A 27,829-nucleotide genomic window follows, 5' to 3' on the forward strand; every position below is an offset into this window, starting at 1 on the left:
ATGTGGCCCTTAGTAATTACAGTGGCTGAGACTAATTCAAGCATTCCATCCACCACTTTTTTGTATACTTCAAAGATTTCCCCATGGCTCCGCTTGACATAAACAAACACATGACTAATGCTGCCAGTGCAGATCAGAGACTAGAAGCTTAAAAGCCTTTTAGTGGGAGTGGCAGATGCCAGGCAGTGCACGTGTGTGCCTTGTGGCAGAAGGGACAGCCCGTGCCACTGTGATCATCACAGGCCCCTTTCGGATCAGACTTACCCCAAGCCGGTCTGGCTCCTGACAACTACCGTGGTCTCACGGGTCACTGCCCGTGCCCGCCTGTTTATGTGAGGCCTGAGCGAGCCATCCTCGGTTTCGGGTGTCGCGAGGCCCGCTCCCGTTGCACTGGGCAGCGTGCAAGGTCAGAGTCAGCAAATCCCTCCCTAAAAATAGCCGCCCGCCCGCTAGGAGCCCGTGGGCCGATGAGACTCACTCGGCTCTGTCAAGTGTTGTCACTCTCGACGGACACGAGCGGCGGCTGACCGACGGCCACAGGTAAGAACCGCCACGCGCCGAGGCCTCCACGCGCCACTTCCCAGCGACGCTAACCGGCGCGAGCTGTAGCAGCAGGGCACGCAGGCCCGGCCTCAGGGGACGCACGGCGCGAGCGGCATGCGCCACCGGAGCCCAACCCGGTCTGACTAACGGCTTCTACCAGTGGCGTAGCTTGAGTGATATGAAAGGCAGTGCAGGGTAATTTGAATTAAAGTGCAATGAGCCCCTCACACCCTGGGTCTACCACACATACAGAGAAGCCAAAGACTGAATGGGTATTTGTAATGCACCTGCACTCCCTTTTCATCTTGTCGAGCAAGTAACAGTGTATATGAATCTTCTGCCAGTGCGGCCACCGCTTCATCACATACATATCACTTTTACCAACCGCGTCAAACTCGGGTGGCCTAAATTCTCTAAACCGCCCAAAGGAGGGTTCCTCGCAGTTCTAGTGCGAATACGCTTGCTAAGTCAGCATTTCCGCCATTGAGGCCACCAGAGGGGTACAATGAAATTCATTCGTAAGCGAGGAGCATGGAGAGATTTTACTAAACGGATATACTTATATTATGAACCTCTACCGCAGGGGCTGTGATTTTCTCTGTTCAATAATGTTCTTCTTTATGCCGTGAAGAGATGTGCTTATGTGGAATGTTGTTATTCAGGAATTTATTCTGTGAGATTTGGGAGACCATGCTTGAGCCATGAAGAAATGTCATTACCCAAGAATGTTACAAAGCATCTCTTCCACTGTCACTAAGGAGCCACTGATGCTAGGGAGAGAGATTCCCACTCGCATAACAGGAATTACTACTCTACAGATGGGCATGTTAGAGTCACATGGTGAGATGTTTGTATCCGACAGTGCCCTGTGGCAAGAATCACTGACATAGTGAGGGTCCCACTGGGGCTATCGAGATATGTTTTCACTCAGGAAATTTTATAACAGCAGGAAATACTTCGGTTTTATAGGGAGGAAGACGGTGGAACTGTGGGAGATGTTCTTATAGGTGGAATCTTCTTACAGTAGATATTACTTCGCCAGGGAGGGATAAGTGGGGGCTGCGGACAGGTACCCTTATAAGAGGAATGCTCTTATAACATAAATCATGCCCATGCGAAGGGACATGAACATGTGGATATTTTGTTTTTACTATACAGGAGGTATATCTACAGGTGCTGGCATAAGCATAGGTCATGAACATTTACAGCTGTCGACATGTATCCTAAAATTTAAATCATATAATACGATGTCTCCTGTGGATGGTCTTTGAGTGACTGCTATTTCAGACCGTGCGCAACCTCCCCTATGGTTAGCAAGTGGACTGATTTACCGAACTTTTCCTGGTTCTAAATAGATCAAGGGCAATACAAAAGTATAAGTACACATGCATAAAATAAGCATGACTCAATATTCCTGATACCTCTAAAAAAATATGTAAGAGTGCACAAAGTGTCTGTGACTGTACATTTGCGTAATTTACATATAGATTGTATGATATTCGCTTGGGGTCGGCATTAGGGCAGCACGACTGGTTCGGCTGCACTGGGCACTGACCTGGGGGGAGGGGGGGGGCTGACCTCTTGGAGGGGGGGGGCGCTGTGTCAAGCAAAAACTTATACTTAAAAGCAGCTGATACAGTGTTCCTTGAGCGTTCAGATTTCAGGCAGTAATAAAAATGTCAAGATAACTCTTGTGATTAATGTTCCTGCTAGAGTAAAGAGATCGGAGTTTTGTCTAGTGGTAGTTTTGACTCCTCATAAAGTAGCGCAGAGGGTTAATATGCCTGCTGCAAAGAACAGATCTTTGTTTAAAGTAGATAGCTGAGCGGATTTCTAAGGCCAGTCTTTTCCAGTGCTTTAAAATAAATGAACTGTATGCAAGAGAGGAGCTATGGAGATGTGAAGGGACCTTTTGCCGGGTGCTAGTGAGGGAATCTGAGGAGGAGGTCATTGGGGGAGGTGGGGGGGGGGGGATGCTAAAAAAGATTGTCGCACCAGGTACCACTAGTGCTAAAGTCGGCCCTGATGTTCGTTGTTGTAGATTTCATGTAATAATAAATAGGTGTAAGCCAGGAAAAACAAGAGCATATCAAGAGGGGAACCAAGAACATCCAATGCACTTTCAAATTAAATCCATACAATTATTTAAAGAATATTAACACATTTGCAGTGATGCTTTCAGGACTCTTTTCAGAACACTTAAATGGCATCTGAATGAATGTAGAATAGGTGGTGAAAAAATCGTGCCAAACTGTATCTGTCACACTAGTATGTACATCAGTGGTCTCCAAAGAGTAGCTTATGAGCCATCGTTATCTCCTCATAAGTCAGTAAGTACCTGACAAAGATGAAGTCCAAACCAATAGGCCACACAGAGGATCTGGAGAGGAGTCTAACCGCCTCCTGCAAGGGGTAAGCATCAGTGTCACTCAGCTGCAGTCCCTTGGGTTGGCAGGAGGTCAAACCAACGTGAGGGCCCCACACCAACACACAGTGCGATTTTCACTGTAGGGTCTGCAACACAAAGACACATTGTGACTGCTCGTGTTGTAGATTCCTGTGCTAAAAACCACAGAGAAAGATAAACTGTGAGTGTGAGTGTGAGTGAGAGAGAGTGACTGCAGTAGCAGTTTTAGCCACAGTAGCTTGTTTTGTAGGAGTGGACGCATGTAACTTGGATGCTGGACCAGGGTAGGAATTGGGAGGGCATAGGCTTGTGTGAGGGGCAGAGACATGTAAGTGCCCCAACTGCTGTAGGGGGTGGTGTGAAATGTGGTCCGCATGCCCACAACTGAATGCACACATTCACGTGCCCTGGTCTGCGGTGTGTGTGTGTGTGTTCCACATATGGTGGCCCTAAAAGGCAGACAGTGCCCATACCAACAGCAGTTTTGCATACGCAGAACTACCAGGATCATCTGGAATAGGCTTTCTTTATGAACCACTACTTAATTGCGAATGGGCATGTACAGTAGTTAGGGGTCCCCTTGGAATTATGACATATTTGAGAACAATGCAGATCTGTTTACCTGCTCCCCGATATGTACTCTGCTGAAAGCAGCCCACCTCTCTGAGGAAAATAGTGATGGAAAAAGAGCAAATATTGATTGAATCCGAATTGAAATGACCAATCCCCCCAGTTAGTTCTCATTCCTGAAGGGATTCAAAAAGTTCAAATTAGACTTCCAATTAATTCCTCACCCCTGGACTTAATGTGACATGGGTATTATTAACTTCGGGTCAGAACTAATACCACTGCTTTTTGTGCACTCATAATGAGGTCCATAAAGGTGTTCCAGCTGTAATGATGATACTTGCCATATGTTGGCATCCTTGCCTAATTGTGCCCCCAGCATTATTGTGCTAATCTTTAACATATTTTGAGTATCCTTGGTCTAATTTCCATCTTTCTGGCTTATTGGTGGGTACTCCTGGCATATTGGCGACGATCCTGACATAATTTTAATATATTTAACATACTATTGTCCAGACCGGGTTTAATAACGCCCTTGGCATAATCACGATACATCCTGGCATAATGGTGGCCACCGATGGCAAATTCATGGCAATTCTTGACACATGATATACAACCTTGGCATTATTGCGCCCAACCCTGGCACACTGGTGGCTGGCATACTGTTAGTTTAAAAAAGAACAATTGATGGACAGAATGCAGAACAATGTCATACATTCACCCCAGTACAGAGATCTGGGCCTAAATCCATCGTTTTTTTGCTCACCATGCCATTCCAGTTTGGAGCCACCATATGCAAATCAGCCTTGACCCTGCGCCCAATGGGAGCAGTCCAGCCCAAACTGCCAGGCTAGGTCCTCCCTGTACTGTAAACAAGCATCCTAGGACCGGTTTCGGGCTTTCTGCCCTCATCAGCCAGGATAGCTGGACTCCAGTGGCGTGGAGAGCACGGGATCCACGTCTGGGCATACCCCGTCCCACTCCGGGTGACAAATGCAAAAAGAACAATTGATTGACAGAATGTAGAACAATGTCATACATTCACCCCAGTACAAAGATCTGGGCCTAAATCCATCGTTTGTTTGCTCACCATGCCATTCCAGTTTGGACCCAGCCATAAGCAAATCAGTCTTGACCCTGTGCCTACTGTTAGTTTCCACTGGCATATTGATAGCAACCTTGACATTGTGATGTCCACTCCTGTCACAGTGGTAGTCACGCTTGGCATTCTGACTCATCTTTGACATTATCTTGGTAATTTCTGTCAAGCAATGCCAATACTTGGACATCTGACGCAGAGTCTGTGCATGTGGGGATGATATACACGTGATCACCCAATAAAAGTAAGAAGCTATTTGGGGATCAGATGTGTCTTCACTCAAAATGAAAAATGGCAAGCATTCGTTTGGGGCAATTGCTTTTGTTTACCCAAAATTTAAAACATGTATTTGATTGAAAAATTTGTATTTTCAGTAAATGATAAGTTGATGTTTGAAGGGAATTAAAAATATATATATTTGTATTGGTTTCAGTATGGTCTTTGTTGGAGTCTAAAATATATGTTAACTTCTAAAACAGTTATTCCCTGCCACAGGCCATCAACATTTATGCTTTCAGTGATTAAATTGCAATTTCTAGAACTTCACAATTTGTTTTCAAGGATTCAAGGATCGGAGCAATTCTGAGTAATCCACACAGACAGAAAGGAGACCCAATCCAGTTCCCATTTCGACCGTTCCTGAGTTTATTTCCAAAACCCTGCCACAAATCAAGGGGCAGATTAATGTTGCCTGACGCATCTCTGCAAATCGGCAGAGATGCGCCAGGAAAGATACGGCACGCAAGTTTATCCTTGCACCACCCATGAAGCGCCGCATTTATAATGCGGTGCACCATGGTGCAGGAATAAACAGATGCGTGTCGCATTTAGGGCGTGAAGTTGGTGCAGTGCTGAAGTTGTGTTGCGTGCGGCACGCAACACCAGCACTTTTCCAACTTGCCCTATCTCTAACGTGGTGCTTCAAGCCTTACGCCTGCTTCAAGCAGGCGCAGGGTTTTGCCGCATCAGCATTGGGAAAGTGACTCAGTGAAATCTTGTCGATTTCACTGAGTCAGTTTTCGGGGACGTTACTGCGACGGAACGCCCCCCTGCGTGGAAACGCCCACATGAAACCTGACACAGGTTTCATGTGGCGCAGGGCCTTACACCGTGACGAATCTCCATAGATGTGTCACGATGTAAGTTTGTCGCAACGTGCCGCAGGGTTTACGCCACCGCTGCGTCACAGAAGTGACGCAACGGCGGCGCAAAAGTGCCGCAAGTCCGACGTAAATCCGCCCCCCTAGTGTTTTGTGCATCAGGGCTTTTTAGAGATTTAATTCCAATTATGCTATATAGTAAGAGTATTTGTGTGTCAATTCAGGGGTTCCCTGCACGGGAATGTTTAAGTTGCAGTGGTGGGTCATTGACGCCTACTGTCATTATTTCTGGTAACTGAGAGTAGTATAGCGTTCCAGCTATCACCACCTTGAACCCCACCACCTCTCCCATCCCCTTGCCTTAATGCGTGAAGTTAAGCTCTCTTGGCGTGTGGCCTTTTTAGGATTTCAGGATTCCACAAGGGAATTCAGGGAGCATTAGATGATTTTCAGCGTATAGTTATAGATCTCTTTGACAACAGGAGGTCGAGATGAGCAAACTGCCTGCCAAAACCTTTATGATGCCTGCCTATTGACCTTTCTACGTGGGACATGTATTCAGTGTCTTTGGGTATAGCTTATGGAACTGGTGGGGCGGCAAGATATGTATGACACAGCATATTATGTTGCAACCAATTAAATCTTGTGTCCTTGATATCTTGGCAGGGAAATTTATTGCTGCGGTCCATTCCATGTCTTCCATTTCTTTGCCAGGTCTGCATTCCATTTGAGTTTCAAGAGTACTTTCGACACACTGGCCATCACGCCACAGTTCTTGAATAATGCTTTATCCATAGTCAGTAGTGCTTTGAGCTGCAACTGTGTGGTTCTCCCTCTTCCTTCACCCAGGTGCTTTTAATGGCACAAATGACTGTGCTGTACTCTGGGAATTGACCAACATGCACAAAATATAACCGCTTGAGGTCCTTCAAGCTAAGAAGCTTTGGTCTTTCCTCTACCTTTAATAGCCCTGGATCAGGCGTCTCGCTTTGTTCAAATTTGTTGCTATTTCTCTAAACCCTATTTAAATCCACTTTATATAATGTGTGTAGAGTGGTTTTAAACTGATGCAAGTGAGGCTATTGTCTCAACAGCATTTGAGAGTTTCAATAGCCTAGCCCCATTGAATGGCCTATCTTTTTTTTCTGGACAATACTGTTACTGTGTAGAGCATTTTAATAGCCTCTTCAGATTCTAGTCCTCCTAACCACCTACCACCTATTCTATCTGCGTTGAAATGCAGCAAACCTCATAACCCGGTGCAACTAAGCTGCCTTCCACCATTGGCAATAGGACTTTGAGTAGCACCACTCTGGGATTGCCTCCTTCCCACATATCAGCTCTATCAGCATTCAATCAATGGCCCTCAACGTGATGGGGTAAGGTATATTCGCAAAATGGTACATGAATCTAGGTTATGAGAGCCATCCTGTCTGAAAATGAAAGATGCAATATTTTCCAAAAATTCAGTGATGTGTGAGTCCACTAACACTTTGTTGAATTTCCATCACTTGGATGATAAGTCTTGTCATTACTGTTAATCCTGTATTTGATTGTCATTCTTGTAATCTTGTCTGATGTGGCCACCATTCTAGTCATAATTATACGTTTGGTAGTATGTGAAGATATCCATTGATACATACTCCTTGTTATTGCAGAGGGTGAGGACCCCTGTAATGAACCTTTTCACATTGGCCACCAGTGATGTCGCCCAGTGTTTTAGACATGTCACCAGTGTTCAGAGAACACATCACAGAGACTCATAAATCGTAATGCAAGGGTCTGTAGTCCCAGAATTTCTTGAGATCAAACTGACCTGGCAACAGCCTAGTTACTCAGGCTATATTGGGCTCAGACTGTTTTCTAATTCTTTGTATAATAGAGGATATTTTGAGCATATGTCATTAGCCTGCTCCCACTGTGATGGGGTAAGGCTGTTGTGTGTTATATGGCATACTCCTCAGTCTTTTCTGATATCAGGTGGTTTTGCACTCAGATGTTTCAAGCTCTCTTTTGCTCAAGGGTTTCTACCGTGAGTTACTAGGCCAAGGCTGTGCTGTAATTAATTATGTGTCTCAGGTTGTTTTGTGCTCAGTTATGTAGAACAGGCGATGTTTTGGTCTGGCTCATTGATAATCAGTTAATTGGCCTGCCTGCCTTTAAATCAGTTACCAGGTCATGATTGTTCTTCTCTCAGGTTGGATTATATATTTTTGTATCATGCTTAGTCTGTATTGAGCTGTGCCATTTTCGAATGTGTTATTTAGCTCTTGCTGTGATGCAGTTACCCTGCTTTGATAGTACGTAGCTCCTCCGGTTGCTTTGTTATCAGTTATCTGATTGAGCCCGTGCAACATGCAGACTATTTTGTGGTCAGTTATTTGGCCCAGGCTTTGTTTGGGTTAACCTCTTTTCTAACCAGTTACCTGACGAAGATTGTGATTGAATTGATCTGTTTTGCAGATAGTTATGTAGCACGGAATGTGTTAGATTGGATTGTTTTCTTTCACAGGTTGTCCTGTAGTAATTTTGTTCTGCTACCTGTTGACTCCTGCAGGGTCAATGGGCTCTGGCTCAACTGTTGTGCAAGTAGTTCTCTGCCTCAGGCAGTTTTTGTACTTTGATCTAGATAAGCGTGTCGATTATCTGCCTTTTGTGGTTTTTGGGCAAGGCTCTGCTTTTTGCTTTCCACAAAGGGCAATGCTTAAGCTGTTTTTTAGTCAGTTATTGGTCTTCTGCTTTAACTAATCCAGACTGCGTTGTTCTTTTCTGTATATTTGCTATATATATATATATTCACTTAAAACATTAATTAAGGTTAATTTGTGAGGAAAGTAGTCGGATGATGTCTGCAGAGGGTTAATCAGTGGCGGCTGGTCGAATTTAAAAGTGGTGAGGCATAAGACCAAATAAATTTTGCCACACAATAGAGCTCGATGTTTCTTAGTGGGGGCTGGGATAAAATTTGGTTCATATTGGCAAGATTTCCAGCACAATTCATGTGATAAATAGACCAAAACAATTTATGGATTGCCAAGCAAGGTGCATTGATTTGTTGCTCAATCCCGCCAATTTGTGTTCGTGGCTCAATTCTGTATTAAAGCGGACTGTGTTAATCAAAAACGTCAAGAAAAGAAAAATTCCCTTGTTGTCTATAAGGAGAAGCTGAAACTTAGCTTTGTGACAATGAATTAACATAAACAATAATACAATCTAGATCATATGATCAAAATCATAAACTAAATACAATCCAAAACATTCGGTGCAACAAGTTTTTATTATTGGGAGAGAGCACAAATAAAAACAATAAACATTCATATAACCTATATTAAAACCTATTTTGCTAACAGTTAATATTGACTATTGTGACCTGCACAATAACAATGGACAGACAGAATTGTTGTAAAACATCAAAATTGTAAAATACATTGGTACATTCAGATCAGCAATTTAATCACACCCCTGTTCTATGACCACAAATTCCATATAAACAAGGGAGGAAGAGGCTTGAATTGTACAAGAAAGTTGTGCGTCGACGCGTTTCGGTGGTACTGGGCACTGGTATGTTCCACCTTTGTCAAGACTAAAATAAGTTGTCTGTCTGGTTACTGGTTCTGAGGAGTTATCCTCTCTAAGTTCCCAGTTGGGAGTCTGTTAGGCATCTTGAATCTTGCTTTCCAAGGGAAATTTGTTGTGGTCTTATAAATAGACCCGAGGTGCTGGGCGGAGTCTTAGTATATGTTTGACTCGATTATACAATGGTACTGGTAAAATTGGATTAAGAGGTCCTGTCTGAGTTGGCAATTTAAACACTCCTCAGATAACAAAAGGATTCTCTCCAGATTAGGGAAAGAAAAGGCTACTTCCCACTATCAGCAGTTTGATTTTTGAGCAGCTGCTTCGCTGCTCGTAGCTGCTAGGATATTGCAGGTTGGGACAGGGTAAACCGCTCCAAAATTAGGCGTTGGAGATTCCCCAAAGTAGAATCTGACAGGCCCTGCTTCCGCGGATGAATCACGCTGTGTCAGGGGTTCTGCACGTAATCAAAAACGTAACACAAACATAACAATCTGTTCACCTGCCACCGGTTAAAATATAACCCTGGGCGAAGTACTACACTACGCTCGCATAGTTTGCGAAGTTTGCGCTCCTTCGCACTACGCAAATTGCACGTAGCACAGTGCAAACACGCATAGCGGTAATTTTTTGCTTGCTCACGGTCCACAACATCAAGTTGGCGACCGCGAGCGAGCTAAATGACATCCCAGCAAGACTTTTTCTTCGTTTGCTATCAGCAACATCAAGTTGCCGATCACGAGCGTGGAAAATAAACCTCCCGTCGAGATTCTCAACGCGGGGAGTTCAGGTTTCTTATTGAGAGTGGTTGCGTATGCTCGCGACCGCTTGCGATGGGAAACTACCAGTCGGCGTTAAGAAAGCTGCAGTTCGAGTAGAAAACTACTCGAGCGGCAGAAAACGACCGCTTGCACTGTGCAAGATGCGGTTGCACTGATTGCACAGTGCGGACAAGCGTCCGGCACTGTGCAATCAGTGCAAACAGCGAAGTGCACTACCCAGTTCGCGTAGCTACAGGTAGCTCAAGTAGTGCGAAGTGAACTTCACGTAGCTACGCGTAGCGCTACTACGCCCAGGGTTATTAAAATATAAAATAAGATGAAATGTCTGTCTAAATTATAAAGTGTTGCAAAGATTTAATCAACAAATGATCAGATGTATAAAATAAGTGAAACCTACACCACATACATTTAAAGGGGACCCCAGGGCAATTTAATGACCTGCTCTGAATACACGCCCTATAGACACATACCACAAAAAAGTATCAGAGGGTCAGGAAATTAATAGGTAAGTATTGAGGACAGTAAAGTGAGATGCTACCTCTAGCCATATAACTAGGAAATTAATTAAGGAGGCCAGGTCAGGTTAGTATCTGGTCTCTGGCACCCATCAGTCACCACTCGGAACCGCCCTTCATCATTTGGGGCCCCGAGGACCAACACTACACCTGATCTTGTTCTCTAACAGAAAAAACTTAATCTTCCTGTTAGTCGGTGTATATTGGTTTAGAGTTGGAAATCTGAGTGTTGGTGATGTAACTGACGGGGTAAAAAAGTGTGTGCAGTGCAAAAAGTAAAGTGATGCCAAGAATATAGAGAAGGTGAGTAAAATTGGTTTAAGGAGCAATGAAAAATTTAATAGGGTATAGCTCCCAACACCAATATTAAAAAATAGCCAAGACAGGGAAAACTTATAAACTGTCTAGTGGTGGAACGTGGTCGACATGTTTCAGCAATTGTTGGCCATTAGCCTTGCTTTCTTCAGGACCTAAACATACCGCTACTGCAAACAGAAAAAACCCCCAATATGTGAAAAAGTGTTTTTAAATATAAAAGAGAAGAAAAATGGAACAACTTTGATAAATAAGTGTCACCTGGACCTCCTAGGTGTGCTTGTTCCAAATCTTCTCACACAATCAACGGTAGACTGTAATAGAAATGCATGGCATGAGCATATCACCCGCCACCTGTCCAAAATAAACCTTCTTTTTCACCATTTATAATTATCAATGTTGGTGAGGCCCATATCAAAAGAATACGACCCACTACACTGTTTGTACTAGTGTACAGCGTTTATCATAGAAATTGAAACTTTTCAAATTTCACAAACAACTTCTTACCTGGTTTGTGAGAAGTAGAGACCTCACCCCACCTGGCTGCGGCTCAGGACATTGGTGAAGCACCGCTCTGTAAGGGTGAATGAATCCAAAACCCTTAGAATCACTCACCAAAAGTACAAACACAAGGTCTGTTGTTACCAAAGAGTAATGTCCTAAGTGTGTAGATAAGACATGCAAAATTTACTAGCTAGCTAAACTACTTCTCACAAAGCAGGTAAGAAGTCAAACAAACAAACAAACACAGACAAGACTGAGTTAGTCTTGACTGGAGGTGGTTGCAGTCCCTGGTCCCCCTCCCTAAACGTTGCAGGTGCCCACTACTTGCTGGGCACCTGGGAACAATCACAAGGGCCTAAACGTTGCAGCTGGCACTAAGTGCTGCGCAGCTATAGCAGGCCTGGTATCACTGTGCCACCTCTGTCCCACACAGGGACTCTCTCTCCAATTGCGCCTAAACGGTGCAGCTGCCCACTAATTGCTGGGCAGCTGGAGACAAAACTGCGACAGGGTCCTCACTGATCCTTAGGCGCAAACTTCGCCAACTGTTGGAGCCACACAGGCTCTGAAAACATATGCCCCAAACGTTGGAGCTCCGGGGCTCTAAACAAAGCATGCCCCCAGAGCCTCTCTCAGGCTCTCAGTAAGTAAAAAAATGCCCATGAGCTTCTCTGGGCTCGTAAATACAATATGGCACCCTGAGCCTCTCGGGGCTCTAAACAAACATGTGGACAGGGGGCCTCGGGCTCTAAACAAAGAAATGCCCCACGAGCCTCTCTGGGCTCGCAACTCAATGCCCCCTGGACGTTGGGGCCATCTGGCTCTATCGAAATGGTGGGGCGGCCCACTGCCATCTGGGGCCGCCCTAATTCTGCCTCCCGCCGGCAATCCTAGGCTTCTCCGGCTCCCACGGGGAGCGAAAACAGATCTGTCCCACTCTGCCTGGTCCCCACATGGCTGCTCACACTGCTGGAGGAGGGGGCAGGCACCGGCAATGTGCCCCGATGCCCCCCCCCTCGGCCATATAAATGGAGCCCCACTCACCGGGAGTCTTGACGCGCCGGCCTCTTCTTCAAGCAGCGCGGGGCTCCTCTTCAACACCGGAGTCCCGCCTGCACTCTCAGCCCTTCTCCTTCCAGAAAACCCTCCGGGGCTCTCCCTACACTCGGGAGCCCCAGGAGACTCGACAGGCAGCTTCCTTCCCCCGTCTCGCGGCTGCCATCCCTCGGCACCCGGGCTGAGGGGCGGGATTTCCGGCTGGGCCGCGCTGGGATTGGCCAGCCGGCCAACCACTTCCGGGTCGTCGCGGGCAGCGCGGCGGCCCGTTTCAGGCACTCGTAGGCTGGGGCTGAGTTAACCGAGGAGTGGGCTCCCTCAAGTTAAAATATAAAAATAGCGGCCAGGCCCCTGGCGGGGTGAGCACCTGCCAGGGGACAACAACATAAAAAATTAAGCGAGGTGGCCACTCGCAAAAAATAATTAAATAAACGGGTTGGCACCCGTAACGATCCCACGAGGAGAGGGGGATTCCCTCAGCCAGGGCTCCAGCGGCGCGCTGCTCAACCCCCAGGCTCTCTCTCTTTTTCTCAGGGCAGTTAAATCCAGGCGCCCAAGCCCAAAAATAAGGCGCAGGAAGGCTGCAATAAAGCCTTGGCAAAACCAAAGCAATCCAAAAAGGTATCAGCAGTCCTGGAGATCAAAGGATGGAGCAACAGAGCTCCCAGCAAGGAAAATCCTCCAGGCATCCAGGAGCTGGGCAGGGCCCAGGGATTCCCCTGGGCCCAAGCAGCAGCATGCCCCTGGCAGATTCAAGTTAGAAACAAGAACAAATTGGAAGGGGACACAGCCCCTTCTTATACAGAGAAAAGTCTTTGAAGTATTTGTGCAGGCAGTGTGAGAACCAGCTAGAACTGGTTTTAGGGAACTCTCTTCAGTGTCAGGGACAGAGGTGACAGTCGCCCAGCGGGAGGTGGAGCCAGCATTGTGGTCAGGCAGGCACAGCCCTAGTCACTCCCAGGTGCCTTCTCCTCCCACTTCCCTGGCAGCAGATGCAGCCTTTCATCCACGGGCTGACCCAGACCACCTCCTGGGGCTCCCCAGCCCCTGCCATCCTCAAACCAGACAGTCAATCCACAAACAGGCCCAGGCACTCCTGGGCCAGGCTCACCAGCCAATCACACGCCAGACACAAATTACACAAATATGCCAACCTCTAAAAGTGGCACTTCTACACTAGACACAGTCATGCTGCATATATCATTTCGCAGCATTCAATCTCACAAGTTTGTACATATCAAACTCGACCCTGCACTCCCCACACATCAGGAACTACCATGGGCATACATATTCCCCATTCATTCCTATGGGAGGGCGGGTCACTCACCACACATACACAGAGAGCTCAAGCACTTTTACACTGTACCACAGTGAAAAAGTGCGCAGAGGCCTAAAATCACCAACACCAGGTCACAGAAACAGGCTAGGAAAAAGCAAAAAGTCTCGGGGTGAACCTGCCTAAAGGGCCGGGTCCAACAGGGGCTGAGAAAGGAAAGTTGAAATAAAGGAAGCAAAGGGCAATTGACGGAAAGACGTGGCAAAGTGAAAGTGAGAGTAAAATGAAGGAAGGGCGAAAAAGGAAAGGGTAAAAAGTTAGGAAATGTGATAGCTTTGTTTGCAGGTTATATGGCTCGATGGCTGGAAGACGGATAGGATACCGGGGATTAATGGTGGATGGTTTGGGGTATGCATGGATGGAAAGGTTAAAAGATGGATAAATGGGCGAGTGTATCAGGAAAGGACTGGTGTATGGGTAAAAGATGGAGGGATAATGTAAGAGTGAATAGATGGAAAGGTGAAGAGTGAGGAGAGCTCTACTTAGGTGGTTTTGACAAGTAGGCCTTGCTCTCTCAGTGCCCTTAAAGGTATGGTTCCGATTGTGCGCAGTGTCTGGCTACTCCATTGGTGCTATTGTTGAGAGGCTTCCCCATTCTCTGCTATGCTTACAGGTGTGGGATCCTAAGCCTGTGCTAGGAGTACACAGGTGTGGCCTCCCAATGATTGCTTTGAGGGTGTTGAGTCTATGGCTGGAATGGGGTACCCGAGAACACAGACTCATTGTGAGGTAGAAAAAAACATCCAAAGGTATTCAAGGATGGTCTTGGGTATCCGGGCTCTCACTCTCTTCTCCACCTCTCTTCTCCCTTCCCCATCTCTCTCCTCATTTAGGTATCCAAAGCTAACCACTTAGCAACTCTAGGGTATTTCAATGGACCTCAGTACACTCACCAAGGTCTAGTCAAACGTATCACAAACGCACACAAAAATATTCATCTGGCCACGCAGACATGATTAGGTATTGAAATAGGAATCAGACGCCCAGTGTGATATTTGATGGACTTCCAGACTCATCGAGGCATTGACAAGGACTCTCTTTCAATCAGAGGTATGGAAGATAACCTGAGACTCACACTGGGGTGTTCAAAGAGCCGGGAACCCCAGACTCACTATTTGCAAGGACCCCACACTAGATTATTCAAATGACCTGGTGCCGCACAGGTTTTGTGAAAAACCTGGTTGTCGCTCAAGGTATTTGCAAAGAGCACAGTAAAGCGTGCGTTCCAGAACTCTAAAATGCGAATTTCACAAACACACAGCGGAGTGCTCAAATGAATGCAACACCAGTTGAATATAATTATAAATGTAGTAATGTTCAATATGGAAACCAATTAACCCATTCAACATTTATCCTGTGACTCTGAAAGGGAAACGAGATGTTCCTGCTGTAGGAAGGTACATCCTGACTATGGTTGCCCCCAACTTTTTGCCCTGTGTTTTAGCTGGTTTTGGACATAGTCGACCTGGGACCCTGCCAATCAGGACCCCAGGCCTACTGCTCTCTCTTTAAAATGGATTCCATGTACCCTAGGTACATTTCCAATTGGTACTGGGCCACCTTATCAGACCCTGTAACTCAGGGCATAGGTGTACCCAGGGCTGCCAGGGGCTGCAGCATGTATTATGCCACCCCTGGCTGGCCTCCTAAATTTGACACAACTGGCTGCATGACAGCTGGGGCAAAGTCGTGTAATCACCCTTTGCTGTAGGTGTAGTATACCTATACCTAACCCTAAAATGGACACACAGATTCCTATCAGTCACTCCTATGGCAGGCCTTGACAATCCTGAAGGCAGAGTGCTTGGAATCGTGTGAGATGGTGCTCTGGCATGAGCTGAGCCTGTCTGCAGCTTGCGGAACCAAGTCCTAATAGCTGTTCCATGATATCGCATACCATATACTCTTAAGTGCATTATAATCCTCGCGGTTAAATGCTAACTTTGGTATTGCTTTATCAAAACATGTCGAGTAAGGTGTCATACGAATTGGAATACTAACCCCTCGCCAATTCTGGCGACGGGGTTAGCATTCCACCCTTCTAGAGGGACACGACATGTATGTAACTGTGAACCCCGGTTAAAGTTAACTGAAGCCTCAGCTCCACAAAATGGATGCTGCCACCACAGACACGAGTCTGACCTCCTGCTGCTGGGAGTCCTTCCAGCGAGGGAGGCCTGGACAAAGGGTTTCCTGTCCGGGGCGGTGCTAGCACCGTCCCAGACATGGTTTTGTGTATCCTGGGTAGGCAGGGCTTTTCAGGAAGGTGACTGCTGAGTGGCACCCCGGTGCTCACTACGCATAGGCCAGTCTGAACCAGTTCCAGGGGCACACCAGCCCCTGGCCTGGGGAAGTCCGGCATGGCTGAGGGGTGTAACCACCCCCCACCTAGTCCCACCCATAGGCCGGACCTAGTCACCGGGTCAGCCCCCTTTTTTAGTATAAAGATGGGAGCGGGCCCCCTGTTAAAATTAGATCATCTTTGGAATCAAGATACCACTTTCTTCGAAAGGACTTCACGATTTCTTCTTCAAGATTCTCCCTTGTGGCTAAGGAGTAGTCACCCTGCATCCGCAGGCACCATCCTAAAGAACACTGCGGTCTGCTGCAAGTCCTTCATCACGAATCCGACGACCCAGCTCGACGAGACCCGGCTTCCCTGGCCCCTCTGACCTCTACTCACCTCTACAGCCCAGCTGAGAACCGTGAGTGCGACGAGACCTCAAGGGACCGACGATCGCCCAGACTGCACGACATCTTTACTGCAAGCCCACCGTGTCCTCCACTGGTGAGTGCTTTGGGGTCCGAGAAGCCCCGACCCTGCGCAGCTCCAGCACCCAAGATCAGCCCCCCTGCATCTCCACGATCTGCGTGGGGCCCTTCTGCTGTTTGCTGTGCACCGCGTTGTTTGGCTACTAGCCGGCTGGCTTGTGGCCCTCTGAACGACGCCCAACGACTTCACGACTGCTGGTCTGGTTGCTCCAGGCTGGCCTTTGCTTCCTTCTTCAAGAGAGGCACCCCGGACCCTCCTGGTCCACTCCAGACGCCATTTTAGGTCCACCGCGTGGGCTTGAATTTGCCAAGGCTTTGTTGCCCAATCCTGGGTCCAGCGACGCCGACAGCTTCTATCTTCGTGGGACAGCTCGATCCTCCATCCTGGTCGCCGACAACGCCTCCTGGTCCGTGAGATCTTCGAGTCAAGCGTCACCCACTCACCTAGTCGAGGTGGCTACCATCCGGTGCCCTCCTGGTGCCCACTGACTACTGGCTAGTAGTCTCGAACTTGGTCCCCTCTGCTTTCAGGTGTCATCTATCTTCAAGATCCAGGCTTGGATCCGACTGAACTTTCTTCACTGGTCACCGGCCAGCATCTTTTCTTCCGGCTCCTGGTCCGTCTACGAGGATTCCCGACGTCTTTTCAGACCTATGCAGCTGCAGCCCCTGGGCTAGGTAACTTCGGCATTTCGGTGCCCCAGCATAGCCTCACTATCCAAGGGTCAGAATCTACTTTCGTTTTCTCCCTACCAGGTCGGGTTCGCCCGAGAACACTAACTTTCTAATTCCTAGCTACCATAGACTTTTGTCCCGCATCTCGCGTGAGAGTGCACACACTGCACCCGAGTCCCCTAGGCCTCCTAGACATAATCTAACGATTCCCTAGTCAAGTCCTAGCGATTCCAAAAGCTATTAGTACTGTACTTACCTGCTAGGAATTTCGCATTCCACTTTCAGAGTATATGGTTTTCCGTGCCCCTCGGGCATTTGTATATACTGTGCTAACTTAAGTATTTTTGTAAGAGTTTTGGTTTGTGCTTAGTACCCTGTCCTCATAAAGAGTACAGGGCTGTTGTGATCTTTAAATAAATAACTGTTTATTTTCATAACACTTGTGTGGTGTCCTTTCACTTGGTATTCAAGGGGTATATGTGTGGTAAACAGCTGGCTTAACGCGCCCTCTCGAGTCTTTAGCCTTAGACTGCTCGTATCCACGCTACTAGGATAGCTGGTCTATAAGGTTGACTTACAACCAATCATCAATAAGGGTTGCTGGACTGATACATAGTGTTCACTAGAATAGTGAGCACTGCATATCAGGCCACCTTCTCACATTGGTGAGCAGCGGTTGGGATTTGAGCTTGCTGTTGTTTTACCACACGTATCCTAAGAATATCTTGTTGAAAGATCACATAAAGGACTGTTAGGTACATATAACTAAAGCTTAGAATACTCTGAGTTCTACTGAACCAGCTGTTGTAGCTCCTCAAGGCTTAGCACACCTTGGCTGCAACTCTTAGCAAGGGATCAGTAGGTAAACACATAGTGTAGGTAGGTGCATCACTTACACCACACTAGAATCAGCATGTCAGACAAAGGAGGAAACTCTGAGTATCCCCTTGTGTCAGTGGACCTTCCACAGGTCACTTCTAAATATGCTGCTCTTAGCTTCCATGAGATGAGACAAGTGTGTACTCTCAGGAAACTAAAACAGGGGTCTAACCCCACCACTTCCTTTCTGATTGGTCTCTTAGAGGCTTATGATGCCAGTAGGGCTGGTAACCCAGACCCTTCTAATCCAGAAGGAAGTTTGCCCTCCTTACAGGGTCCCTTTGATATCCATCCCCTCCATGAGGCAGATGATGCTGAGGAGGAGGATGAGTTGTCTGGGGATGAGGCAGATAAGGGACAGGTAGAGGTCAGTAGACTAACCCGGACCAACTTAAGCAGACATGAGAGGGACTCTAGGGGAGCCCTGGGGCCACTCTCAGGTCAGCTTAACATTGGGAATGGACGAGTTAGGTCTCTATCTAGAGGCTCTAACAGATCCCTTCATACCAATGGCTCTCAACGTTCCTCTCAAAGGGGAATGACATCTCCCCAGAGGAGAGTGTATGAGGCAAAGGAAAAGGCAGCCAATCTGAGGATTGAAAGGGAAGAACTTGCCCTGGCCAAAGAAAGGCTTGCCTTTGCTAGAGAGCAACAATTGAGTGGGGCAGTCCCCACTGGTGGCAGCAATAATCCTAGCAATAGGGAAAGGAGTTTTGATAAAAAGCACCTGAATAAGATAGTGCCCCCCTTTAAAGAAGGGGATGACATCCACAAATGGATTACTGCTTTGGAGAGAGCCTGCACTGTGCAGGGTGTTCCCCAAAGTCAGTGGGCAGCTATCTTGTGGCTCTCCTTTGATGGTAAAGGTAGAGATAAGCTCCTCACCACAAGGGTGGAGGATGCTAACAATTACCAAATCTTGAAGAATACACTGGTTGATGGGTTTGGTTTAACCACTGAACAATACAGGATGCTGTTCAGAGACACCCAGAAAACTCAGTCTCAAGATTGGACTGACTTTGTTGATTGTGCCACTAAGGCTTTTGAAGGCTGGCTACTGGGTAGTAAGGTTACTGATTTTAAAGGATTGTATAATCTAATTATGAGGGAGCAAATCTTAAATAATTGTCAGAACCAGTTATTACATCAGCACCTGGTAGACTCTGATCTGACCTCTCCACAGGAATTGGGTAAGAGGGCAGACAAATGGGTCAGAACCAGGGTTAGGCCTAAAAACCAGGGTGGTGACCAGAAAAAGGAATCAACCAAGCCTCAAGAGAAGGGTGGGGATAAATCCTCAGAGAAGACTTCCCAAGGGCCCCAAAACTCCAACAAGGGTGGTGGGTCCCAGAACACTCCTTCAGAACAAAAGAAACCTTATTGCCATACCTGTAAACAGGTGGGTCATTACAAAAGTGATGTCAGTTGCCCTAAAAATGGTAATAAGGGAAACATACCCCCAGGTAATACTCCTAAACCTCCTGTTACCACTAGTGGTAATCCCCCAGGTGGTGGGAGTGCCCCCAAGAATGTGGTGGGCATTACTTTGGGCAATCAGGAGGACTATGGCCTAGCCAGGTTCCCTGACCACACTCTTGTCTGTGAGACTGGCATGGGGTTTGCCAACTTCACTACTGGACCCCACATTTTGGGAAAGTATAGACAAGAAGTTTTAGTGAATGGTCGGAAAGTTGAGGCATTCAGAGACACAGGGGCCAGCCTCACCATGGTGAGTGACCATCTGGTCCCCTCTGCTCAACTGACCCCTGGTTTTACTTATCAGGTGACAGACATTCATGGAGTGAAGAGAAGGCATCCCATGGCAGTAGTCAAGCTCAGTTGGGGTAATGTCACAGGGCCCATGAGAGTGGCAGTGACAGATAACCTACCTGTAGATTGCTTACTGGGGAATGACCTGGAACTCTCAGCATGGGCTGAGGTGGAGCAAGAAACTCACTCCAGAATGATAGGCCTATCCAGACAGGTTAGTGGGGCAGTAATAGATACAGCCCCAGTCCAAGCACCATTCCTCCCTGAAAAGGTTGGAAGGGCAGTGGTAGCCACTGCCCAGGCTCAGACAGACTTTCCAGAACAGGATAGGAGGGCTGTGACAGTCACAGCCCAAACACAGACTGAGTGCCCTCCTGAAAAGGTTGAAATGGTCTCAGCCTCTACTCAAACAGATAGTGAGGTTGTGAAGCCTGAAACAATGGATCACTCCACTCAAACAGAGAGCATTGAGGAGGAAGAAGAGTCTTCCCCCTCCCAGACACTAGGTGAGAGCCAGCCTCCTCAGGGAACTGACTCTACCCCTGTTGAAGGAACTGCCCCAGAGGTAGTCAGGCCTAGCCTGGCAGAGCCCCTGATGGCAGTGGACCCTTCCCAGGTGGGACCCAGTCTGGAGCAGGTAACCTGCACCTCTCTACCCTGCCTCAGTCAGCCCAGGGCTGTGGAGGTCAGGGAGGCCAGTGGTGGACCCAAAAGGGCCCCCTGTCCAAAAGAACCCCTTAATCAACAGATTAGGATCACTGAAGCTGGTAAACCTAGCCAAGTGAAAATAGAACAGACTCCTGAGGGATCCCCCTTAAAAGTAGTTAGGGAACTCCCACAGCTGGACACTGGTGGGCACAGCCAAACATGGGGCCTAAAAACCCCAGACCTGACCTGTACCTCCAGTAAGCCAAACAGAGGGACTCAGCCTCCAGCTTTAGGTAGCCAGAGGCTGACCCTGAGAGCTCAGTGCATCTCAGCTAAAGAAAGAAAGGCACACATGATGGATGGTGATTGGAGGAAGTTGAGCCCAAAGGTAGAGGAGCCTCACTTCAGTACTCCAACCCAGCATCAGCCTTCTTCTTTCCCAAGACACACCAGAAACAGAGATTCCCTATGGTGGAGACCCTCAGATACCCTTAGGGTGAGGGGTTGCCTAGTGGACCATGACACAGGGGGAAACCAAGCCAGAGCTGGTCCTTCCTTATATGGCCACTTAGGTAATAGAGGCTTACCTGGGCAAGGATAGCCTTATCTCCTTTCGTTTGGGGGGGGGTTGTGTAGGAAGGTACATCCTGACTATGGTTGCCCCCAACTTTTTGCCCTGTGTTTTAGCTGGTTTTGGACATAGTCGACCTGGGACCCTGCCAATCAGGACCCCAGGCCTACTGCTCTCTCTTTAAAATGGATTCCATGTACCCTAGGTACATTTCCAATTGGTACTGGGCCACCTTATCAGACCCTGTAACTCAGGGCATAGGTGTACCCAGGGCTGCCAGGGGCTGCAGCATGTATTATGCCACCCCTGGCTGGCCTCCTAAATTTGACACAACTGGCTGCATGACAGCTGGGGCAAAGTCGTGTAATCACCCTTTGCTGTAGGTGTAGTATACCTATACCTAACCCTAAAATGGACACACAGATTCCTATCAGTCACTCCTATGGCAGGCCTTGACAATCCTGAAGGCAGAGTGCTTGGAATCGTGTGAGATGGTGCTCTGGCATGAGCTGAGCCTGTCTGCAGCTTGCGGAACCAAGTCCTAATAGCTGTTCCATGATATCGCATACCATATACTCTTAAGTGCATTATAATCCTCGCGGTTAAATGCTAACTTTGGTATTGCTTTATCAAAACATGTCGAGTAAGGTGTCATACGAATTGGAATACTAACCCCTCGCCAATTCTGGCGACGGGGTTAGCATTCCACCCTTCTAGAGGGACACGACATGTATGTAACTGTGAACCCCGGTTAAAGTTAACTGAAGCCTCAGCTCCACAAAATGGATGCTGCCACCACAGACACGAGTCTGACCTCCTGCTGCTGGGAGTCCTTCCAGCGAGGGAGGCCTGGACAAAGGGTTTCCTGTCCGGGGCGGTGCTAGCACCGTCCCAGACATGGTTTTGTGTATCCTGGGTAGGCAGGGCTTTTCAGGAAGGTGACTGCTGAGTGGCACCCCGGTGCTCACTACGCATAGGCCAGTCTGAACCAGTTCCAGGGGCACACCAGCCCCTGGCCTGGGGAAGTCCGGCATGGCTGAGGGGTGTAACCACCCCCCACCTAGTCCCACCCATAGGCCGGACCTAGTCACCGGGTCAGCCCCCTTTTTTAGTATAAAGATGGGAGCGGGCCCCCTGTTAAAATTAGATCATCTTTGGAATCAAGATACCACTTTCTTCGAAAGGACTTCACGATTTCTTCTTCAAGATTCTCCCTTGTGGCTAAGGAGTAGTCACCCTGCATCCGCAGGCACCATCCTAAAGAACACTGCGGTCTGCTGCAAGTCCTTCATCACGAATCCGACGACCCAGCTCGACGAGACCCGGCTTCCCTGGCCCCTCTGACCTCTACTCACCTCTACAGCCCAGCTGAGAACCGTGAGTGCGACGAGACCTCAAGGGACCGACGATCGCCCAGACTGCACGACATCTTTACTGCAAGCCCACCGTGTCCTCCACTGGTGAGTGCTTTGGGGTCCGAGAAGCCCCGACCCTGCGCAGCTCCAGCACCCAAGATCAGCCCCCCTGCATCTCCACGATCTGCGTGGGGCCCTTCTGCTGTTTGCTGTGCACCGCGTTGTTTGGCTACTAGCCGGCTGGCTTGTGGCCCTCTGAACGACGCCCAACGACTTCACGACTGCTGGTCTGGTTGCTCCAGGCTGGCCTTTGCTTCCTTCTTCAAGAGAGGCACCCCGGACCCTCCTGGTCCACTCCAGACGCCATTTTAGGTCCACCGCGTGGGCTTGAATTTGCCAAGGCTTTGTTGCCCAATCCTGGGTCCAGCGACGCCGACAGCTTCTATCTTCGTGGGACAGCTCGATCCTCCATCCTGGTCGCCGACAACGCCTCCTGGTCCGTGAGATCTTCGAGTCAAGCGTCACCCACTCACCTAGTCGAGGTGGCTACCATCCGGTGCCCTCCTGGTGCCCACTGACTACTGGCTAGTAGTCTCGAACTTGGTCCCCTCTGCTTTCAGGTGTCATCTATCTTCAAGATCCAGGCTTGGATCCGACTGAACTTTCTTCACTGGTCACCGGCCAGCATCTTTTCTTCCGGCTCCTGGTCCGTCTACGAGGATTCCCGACGTCTTTTCAGACCTATGCAGCTGCAGCCCCTGGGCTAGGTAACTTCGGCATTTCGGTGCCCCAGCATAGCCTCACTATCCAAGGGTCAGAATCTACTTTCGTTTTCTCCCTACCAGGTCGGGTTCGCCCGAGAACACTAACTTTCTAATTCCTAGCTACCATAGACTTTTGTCCCGCATCTCGCGTGAGAGTGCACACACTGCACCCGAGTCCCCTAGGCCTCCTAGACATAATCTAACGATTCCCTAGTCAAGTCCTAGCGATTCCAAAAGCTATTAGTACTGTACTTACCTGCTAGGAATTTCGCATTCCACTTTCAGAGTATATGGTTTTCCGTGCCCCTCGGGCATTTGTATATACTGTGCTAACTTAAGTATTTTTGTAAGAGTTTTGGTTTGTGCTTAGTACCCTGTCCTCATAAAGAGTACAGGGCTGTTGTGATCTTTAAATAAATAACTGTTTATTTTCATAACACTTGTGTGGTGTCCTTTCACTTGGTATTCAAGGGGTATATGTGTGGTAAACAGCTGGCTTAACGCGCCCTCTCGAGTCTTTAGCCTTAGACTGCTCGTATCCACGCTACTAGGATAGCTGGTCTATAAGGTTGACTTACAACCAATCATCAATAAGGGTTGCTGGACTGATACATAGTGTTCACTAGAATAGTGAGCACTGCATATCAGGCCACCTTCTCACACCTGCACTTTATAAAACTAAGTGAAAACAAAACACTTTCACTGCTTTTAAAATTACATCTGCAGGAAACACGCCTCAGACCACAAACACTGGGCACAAAGGGGCATGTACCTTCCAGAGCAGGCCGCACCGTAGTGACAGGAGAGACATACAGCTGCTGAGAGCTCTCCATGCCTCCGTGGCATGAAATCACCCCGGACAAAATGCGACTGCTATGGATCGAGGTAAAGCATTGTCCGTCATTCATGAGGAAACATAACCAATTACTGTATGGCTTCTTCATAAAGTCTCACAGTGATTGGTGATATTGTTTCATTGGCCAGCCCATACACTGTGTCCAAGTACACAACTGCAGGGAAGGCCAGTCTGACCACAACCAATCCAGACGTTGCTCTCATGCTTTTTCTACTTGAAGCTGCATTGGAGCAATGTCAGGATTGTTGTGAGCAGGTAAGCCCAGAGCTCATGGGGAGACTGGGTAGTTGTGCTGTCTTTCCTCTGGCTGCTGAACAGAGCATGGGCTTTGAGTTCCAAAGTGCACATGACAGATTGGACACAATCAGAAACCTGTTCAACTCGACATGCGCACTGGACTTCAGCACCATGCTATTGCTGAACAAGAAGATAGGTCCCGCCTTGCCTCCATCCCAGATGAACAGAACAAACACATCGGCCCAACTGAGCCCTGTCCATTAAAAAGTGGGAAGTGAAACTTGAGAATTTTTAATTATATGATTGTGGCTCCTTTTAGTAGAGGGGCAACTCCCTTAGCCCCCCCCCCCCTTCCCCCCCCCCCCCCGAGAAGGAACCGCCCCTGGGGTTAATGTGTACACCACAAAACCTAAAAATAGTTGAAATTCACCATCTGAACACCCATGATGTGTAAAAAACTATATTAGACTTGTACTATACAACATATAAGTCAAAGCTTTAGACTCCAGATATGTATATTATTTAGTCATATAGTCTATTACATTATCTATTTTTTGACAACTATCAATCAATTTCTTTATGAGAAAAAAAACATGATTTGCTTGTTTTGAAGGACAAATTATTAATTCTAGTAGTAATTAGACTGCAGTATTTTAATTATGGTCCAAAGTCAATCATTAATTGACAGCCAAAACCTGTTTCACCCTCTACACTGGTACGCCTGGGGCTTCTCAAGGCTTAAGGATGTTCATAATTTGGTCAGCGCTAAGCTTGCAGTAAGAATGTTAGTTCAGCGCCAAAAGTTTAAAAAAGGTGGAGGGGGTCTGGGTTTTCCCACCATATTATGGACTGAGCATTAGTTTTGATGATGACTTATGCTATTTGACAGTGACGACTTGATTCTATTATTAGTGATATTATACTTCAGGGCATAAGTAGTGGAGAATTGAGTAGAAGTTACGGTTGGATCAGCATCTTAACTGTCAAACTCCTAGCCCTTTTAGGCTTTGTTTTGCAAACACTATTGTACTGCAAATATATTGTCTGATAGACCCATAACTTTAAGTGAAACATAATGGTCCTCATTTGGATGTTGGTCGGAAAGTCTCCTACCACTGGTAGGAGGCTTTCCAACCAACATCCATGGTTTAAACTCTGACCGCCTTATTACAAAGAAGGCTGTCGGAATTTACCCAGCTGGTGAATCCGACCGGCTTCCGATAGGCTCAAGGAGCCCGTCGGCCAGTCGGAAACCGATCATAATCCCTTACGGACGGTGTTTCTGCCATCGGGATTATGATGTCGGTTTCCGCCAGGCTTTCCAATTTGTGTTTTCCGACATGGAAAGCCGTTGCAAAGCGACTTTAGGTACCCTAGCAGGGCCCCCTTTTCTCTGCGGCCTATGGTTGTGGGCCAAGCACCTTTGGTGTCCCCCAGTAATGCCTGTACCATAAGGTGCCTGCCACATGGTGCAGGGATTTACCGTAACTCCCATTTCTCTATGGGATTTTGTAGTGCGGCAGGTTTCCGACCGCCTCACAAGCTCCCATAGGGAAATGGTAGTGCAGTGGCATCGTAATTGCGGTTTTGGACCGCTGACCAGAGGTCGGTCAGTTCCGAAACCACAGAAATGTCAGTCGGAGGCAACTCCGACAGACATCATAATCAGGCCTCATGTGTATTTCTGATCAATTTCAATGCTTTTGAGGGAATATACCAACCCCAAACTATATGGTCATTTTTATTGACAATAGAATTCTACACACTCCGTTTCAAAAAGGCAGCAGTGCAGCGATCTCGATAAGTTATGCTGTGAACTCTCCAATAAGAATTATTTATGTATATTGTTAAGTCTGTTCACTTAGGAGCATCAGAGGTCATTGTACTTTTCTTCTTTTCACCATAAATTCCGATAAATAATCATGATGACTTATTCAAGATGGTATCCATATAGTGATAACATACATGCATGGTAAACGTTTTAAAAATACATTTGTATTTATAAAGAATACGTCTGTAGAGGTTGGAGAAGTACAGTAGTTGCCTCTTGTTCATAGTCAATTCCTTTTAAGGTTGATGATTGTGAAAATATGCAAGAACTGACAAGACACAGCAGTTGCAAAATTTTCTGACCCACTTTAGCCAGTCACAATTGCCTATCTTTATAATTTGTCGATGTCCCCCTGAGTTTGCTATTAGTTTGCTAAATGTTATAAGTGTTTGGCAAGCCGAAAAATGATTATAATTATTCGAATGTTTCTATGATCATGGGTATATAATGGATATATACTTAATGGGTGCTATGTGCAGTGAAGGGTGGCATTTTTAATATCTCAAAAAGATCTTGCCAAAACCTCACTATTAAAGCAAACAGCATCTAATAATGCCATTTACTGTAAACCCTCCAAATCTGGCGATTTTTTTGGTCAGCTTTTTTTGGGAGTTTATCAAAGGTAACATTCCCTATGTGATGTTCATGTAAACAGTGCTTTTTGGGAACTACCTGTAGCGTTGCCTCCCTCCTTGGTAGCACTCCACAAAATGTGGACATAGCTAAGGGAGTGCAGTCAACATTTCCAAAAAAATGATTGTCAGGAGATTGTCTGATGCGCAGGAACTATAACGATTAGCAGATTACACTTTTCTGGGAAAAAAAATGTATTGAGAGGTGCATAAGGAGGCACATCATTGCCCCCAGGAAGGATATAGGGAAACTACAAAATGGCAGGTCCTGCCCTCAAAATTGAAAATATATAGGTTGTGCTCTATAGGATCCATAGATTCAAAATGGGAGACATGGATCCACGTTAGCCCCTCAAATCCAAGTTATCTCGACAGCAGCTCGTCTGTGAAGCTCGTTTTAAGATCAACAGAATATAAACACCACAGGGTTAATGATCACAGAGGGTCCTGCACAGTGGGTTCTGGGAGCATGGCATGGCTTCCGACCACTCTTTGCACCCAGAGCCTTCTGTGCACAACCGAAGGTCCCATGGCTTTAATGACCAATAGACCACTTTGTGTGAGTAAGAGAATGAGTTTGAGTGAGAGAATCTTTGAAAAAATGTGAAGCATAAACTATCATTTACCATCCTACCTCTTCTCAATCTGGTGCCTTACTTTCATCTCCTCATACTGTCCACCCTCCTACCCTTTAACTAATGATTGCCGCTCCTGCTGCCAAGTCTTTACTGCCAACACAATCATACTACACCCCCTGTCTCCTCTCACCTTCTGTAGGTTATTCCCTCTCTTGTTGACCTCAAGCAGATCCCCTTCACCTTCTTCCCATTTTTTGGAAATTATTTCCTATAAAACGTTCCTTTAACTTTCTAATTCCGACGCATCTTTTCCACTAACCCACACAGCTACAGTTTAGTGGCCAGCTTTCAAAATCAGATTCACCCCTGATCTGTCCTCACCTCCAGCCTACCCATCTTCACCTCATCTCACCTCACTTTGATCCTTCGCCATCTTTTGTTGACAAATACTTGCACTCTCC

General features: G+C 47.2%; 1 protein-coding gene across 1 annotated transcript in view; it reads left to right on the top strand.

Moving 5' to 3' along the window:
• Window positions 1–250: 250 nt before the first annotated feature.
• Window positions 251–27,829, top strand: part of DUSP29 (dual specificity phosphatase 29) — a 122,346-nt gene continuing 94,767 nt past the window's right edge. The window contains exon 1 of the mRNA XM_086921816.1: window positions 251–540. The gene's annotated coding sequence lies outside the window, so the exon portion shown is untranslated. The remainder of the gene's footprint in view (window positions 541–27,829) is intronic.

This window comes from Lissotriton vulgaris, chromosome 5 (genome assembly GCF_964263255.1).
Source record: "Lissotriton vulgaris chromosome 5, aLisVul1.2, whole genome shotgun sequence".
Classification (NCBI taxonomy): domain Eukaryota; kingdom Metazoa; phylum Chordata; class Amphibia; order Caudata; family Salamandridae; genus Lissotriton; species Lissotriton vulgaris.